The following is a 5,000-nucleotide window of genomic DNA, read 5'->3' on the forward strand; positions in this document are numbered from 1 at the left end:
AGGCACCTCTCTCGGCCTGCCCCGGAGCCTCGGGGAGGGTGGATGTTTGGCCAAAGCCCGCGTTTTCGACTTAGTCGTCAGAGCTCACGGGCCTCCACTGGTCACCCCCCGCGAACGGGTCCCCCCCCCGGACGTATCAGTTTGCGTTCCCGGTCGGGGGGGGGGCCCTCAGACGACTCGCGTCACCCCGGCCACGGGGAGGGTACGTGGGGCCTGGGTCGCTCGAAAAAGCCCATGGAGCTCGGCCTTCGAATTTACAGAGAACCAGAGTAGGGGGAGCCATGTTCGCTCCCGTGCCCGAGAGGGTGAGGCCACGTTGGGCCTGGGTCGCTCGAAAAAGCCCATGGAGCTCGGCCTTCGAATTTACAGAGAACCAGAGTAGGGGGAGCCATATTTGCTCTCGTGCCCGAGAGGGTGAGGCCACGTTGGGCCTGGGTCGCTCGAAAAAGCCCATGGAGCTCGGCCTTCGAATTCACAGAGAACCAGAGTAGGGGGAGCCATATTTGCTCTCGTGCCCGAGAGGGTGAGGCCACGTTGGGCCTGGGTCGCTCGAAAAAGCCCATGGAGCTCGGCCTTCAAATTCACAGGGAACCAGAGTAGGGGGAGCCGTCTCGCTCTCTTGCCCGAGAGGGTGAGGCCACGTTGGGCCTGGGCCGCTCGAAAACGCCCCTGGAGCTCAGCCTTCAAATTTACAGAGAACCAGAGTATGGGGAGCCGTCTCGCTCTCGTGCCCGAGAGGGTGAAGCCACATTGGGCCTGGGTCGCTCGAAAACGACCATGGAGCTCAGCCTTCAAATTTACAGAGAACCAGAGTATGGGGAGCCGTCTCACTCTCACGCCCGAGAGAGGGTAAGTGGGCCGGGGAACCCTCCAGACAGCCCCCCTGGACCCAAAATGGTTTTCGCCAGAACCTAAGTCCACAAAATCAGGCGATCGTCGAAATCGCGACGGCCCGTAAAAACGCCATCCCCTATCGGGCCGACCTCCGGAGTCGCGGGCGAATCCCGACGGTGGCCGGGGACGAGGCACCTTTCCCGGCCTGCCCCGGAGCCTCGGGGAGGGTGGATGTCTGGCCAAGGCCCGCGTTTTCGACTTAGTCATTTTTCCAACCCCGAATTCCTCCAGGGCCTCCGACCTGCCGAGGAAGTCCGAAGAGGGCGAGGGTCGGTCGGATAGGTCTCTCGCCGAAGAGGCCCCGGAGCCTACGACCTGCCACTGGTCACCAAGCGAATGGAGAACCGGAGTAGGGGGTGCCGTCTCACCCTTGTGCCCGAGATAGTGAGGCCACGTTGGGCCTGGGTGGATCGAAAAAGCCCCTGGAGCTCAGCCTCCACGGTTACGGAGAACCAGAGTAGGGGGCGCCATCTCACCCTCATGCCCAGGAGAGGGAGGCCACGCTGGGCTTGGGTCGCTCGAAAAAGCCCCTGGAGCTCAGCCTTCAAATTTACAGAGAACCAGAGTAGGGGACGCCATCTCACCCTCATGCCCAGGAGAGGGAGGCCACGCTGGGCTTGGGTCGCTCGAAAAAGCCCCTGGAGCTCAGCCTCCACGGTTACAGAGAACCAGAGTAGGGGGCGCCATCTCACCCTCATGCCCAAGAGAGGGAGGCCACGCTGGGCTTGGGTCGCTCGAAAAAGCCCCTGGAGCTCAGCCTCCACGGTTACGGAGAACCAGAGTAGGGGGCGCCATCTCACCCTCATGCCCAGGAGAGGGAGGCCACGCTGGGCTTGGGTCGCTCGAAAAAGCCCCTGGAGCTCAGCCTTCAAATTTACAGAGAACCAGAGTAGGGGGCGCCATCTCACCCTCATGCCCAAGAGAGGGAGGCCACGCTGGGCTTGGGTCGCTCGAAAAAGCCCCTGGAGCTCAGCCTCCACGGTTACGGAGAACCAGAGTAGGGGGCGCCATCTCACCCTCATGCCCAAGAGAGGGAGGCCACGCTGGGCCTGGGTCGCTCGAAAAAGCCCCTGGAGCTCAGCCTCCACGGTTACAGAGAACCAGACTAGGGGGCGCCATCTCACCCTCATGCCCAGGAGAGGGAGGCCACGCTGGGCTTGGGTCGCTCGAAAAAGCCCCTGGAGCTCAGCCTCCACGGTTAGGGAGAACCAGAGTAGGGGGCGCCATCTCACCCTCATGCCCAGGAGAGGGAGGCCACGCTGGGCTTGGGTCGCTCGAAAAAGCCCCTGGAGCTCAGCCTTCAAATTTACAGAGAACCAGACTAGGGGGCGCCGTCTCACTCTCATGCCCAAGAGAGGGAGGCCACGCTGGGCCTGGGTCGCTCGAAAAAGCCCCTGGAGCTCAGCCTCCACGGTTACAGAGAACCAGACTAGGGGGCGCCATCTCACTCTCATGCCCAGGAGAGGGAGGCCAAGCTGGGCCTGTGTCGCTCGAAAAAGCCCCTGGAGCTCAGCCTCCACGGTTACGGAGAACCAGAGTAGGGGGCGCCATCTCACCCTCATGCCCAAGAGAGGGAGGCCACGCTGGGCTTGGGTCGCTCGAAAAAGCCCCTGGAGCTCAGCCTCCACGGTTACAGAGAACCAGAGTAGGGGACGCCATCTCACCCTCATGCCCAGGAGAGGGAGGCCACGCTGGGCTTGGGTCGCTCGAAAAAGCCCCTGGAGCTCAGCCTTCAAATTTACAGAGAACCAGAGTAGGGGGCGCCATCTCACCCTCATGCCCAAGAGAGGGAGGCCACGCTGGGCTTGGGTCGCTCGAAAAAGCCCCTGGAGCTCAGCCTCCACGGTTACGGAGAACCAGAGTAGGGGGCGCCATCTCACCCTCATGCCCAGGAGAGGGAGGCCACGCTGGGCTTGGGTCGCTCGAAAAAGCCCCTGGAGCTCAGCCTTCAAATTTACAGAGAACCAGAGTAGGGGGCGCCATCTCACCCTCATGCCCAAGAGAGGGAGGCCACGCTGGGCTTGGGTCGCTCGAAAAAGCCCCTGGAGCTCAGCCTCCACGATTACGGAGAACCAGAGTAGGGGGCGCCATCTCACCCTCATGCCCAAGAGAGGGAGGCCACGCTGGGCTTGGGTCGCTCGATAAAGCCCCTGGAGCTCAGCCTCCACGGTTACGGAGAACCAGAGTAGGGGGCGCCATCTCACCCTCATGCCCAAGAGAGGGAGGCCACGCTGGGCTTGGGTCGCTCGAAAAAGCCCCTGGAGCTCAGCCTCCACGGTTACAGAGAACCAGAGTAGGGGGCGCCATCTCACCCTCATGCCCAAGAGAGGGAGGCCACGCTGGGCTTGGGTCGCTCGAAAAAGCCCCTGGAGCTCAGCCTCCACGATTACGGAGAACCAGAGTAGGGGGCGCCATCTCACCCTCATGCCCAAGAGAGGGAGGCCACGCTGGGCTTGGGTCGCTCGATAAAGCCCCTGGAGCTCAGCCTCCACGGTTACGGAGAACCAGAGTAGGGGGCGCCATCTCACCCTCATGCCCAAGAGAGGGAGGCCACGCTGGGCTTGGGTCGCTCGAAAAAGCCCCTGGAGCTCAGCCTTCAAATTTACAGAGAACCAGACTAGGGGGCGCCATCTCACCCTCATGCCCAAGAGAGGGAGGCCACGCTGGGCTTGGGTCGCTCGAAAAAGCCCCTGGAGCTCAGCACTTCCAAATTTACAGAGAACCAGACTAGGGGGCGCCATCTCACCCTCATGCCCAAGAGAGGGAGGCCACGCTGGGCTTGGGTCGCTCGAAAAAGCCCCTGGAGCTCAGCACTTCCACGGTTACGGAGAACCAGAGTAGGGGGCGCCATCTCACCCTCATGCCCAAGAGAGGGAGGCCACGCTGGGCTTGGGTTGCTCGAAAAAGCCCCTGGAGCTCAGCCTTCAAATTTACAGAGAACCAGACTAGGGGGCGCCATCTCACCCTCATGCCCAAGAGAGGGAGGCCACGCTGGGCTTGGGTCGCTCGAAAAAGCCCCTGGAGCTCAGCACTTCCACGGTTACGGAGAACCAGAGTAGGGGGCGCCATCTCACCCTCATGCCCAAGAGAGGGAGGCCACGCTGGGCTTGGGTTGCTCGAAAAAGCCCCTGGAGCTCAGCCTTCAAATTTACAGAGAACCAGACTAGGGGGCGCCATCTCACCCTCATGCCCAAGAGAGGGAGGCCACGCTGGGCTTGGGTCGCTCGAAAAAGCCCCTGGAGCTCAGCCTGCGAAGCGCTTTTGTCAGCACCCAGATGGTGGGCCAGAACGGCTTCCCCTATCGGGCCGACCTCCAGGATCGCGGGCGAGATCGGAGCTCTACCCGGGATAGGCTCACCATCCTGGGCAAGGCCTCCGGAGAGGGGGGGTCGGATGTTCGACCGGGGCCCGCTGGGGAACGCCGGGGCCTAGGGACTTGAAACTCGGGTCGTTGATAGGGCCCGTCGGCCCCTCTCGGACGCCACCTCCCCCGAGCCGCCAGCCCCCCGGGGGCCGGGGATAGCGCCCCCCAAAGTTCGAAATTTAGAACGGCCGTATCTCGCCGAGGCCGAGCCCCAGGGACTTCAAACTCGGGTCGATGATAGACCCCGTGGCCCCCTATCAGACGCCTCCAGCCCAGAGCCGCCAGCCCCCCGGGTGCCGGGGATAGCGCCCCCCAAAGTTAAAAACTTTGAACGGCCGTATCTCGCCGAGGCCGAGCCCCAGGGACTTCAAACTCGGGTCGTTGATAGACCCCGTGGCCCCCTATCAGACGCCGCCAGCCCAGAGCCGCCAGCCCCCCGGGGGCCGGGGATAGCGCCCCCCAAAGTTCGAAATTTGAACGGCCGTATCTCGCCGAGGCCGAGACCCAGGGACTTCAAACTCGGGTCGATGATAGACCCCTTGGCCCCCTATCAGACGCCGCCACCCCGGAGCCGTTGCTCCCCAGGGGGCCGGAGATAGAGCCCGCCCTGTGTGAAACTTTGAACGGCCGTATCTCGCATAGGCCGAGACCCAGGCACTTCAAACTCGGGTCGCTGATAGACCCCTTGGCCCCCTATCAGACGCCGCCACCCCGGAGCCGATGCTCCCCAGGGGGCCGGAGA

Source organism: Carassius carassius, unplaced genomic scaffold (assembly GCF_963082965.1).
Source record: "Carassius carassius unplaced genomic scaffold, fCarCar2.1 SCAFFOLD_133, whole genome shotgun sequence".
Lineage (NCBI taxonomy): Eukaryota > Metazoa > Chordata > Actinopteri > Cypriniformes > Cyprinidae > Carassius > Carassius carassius.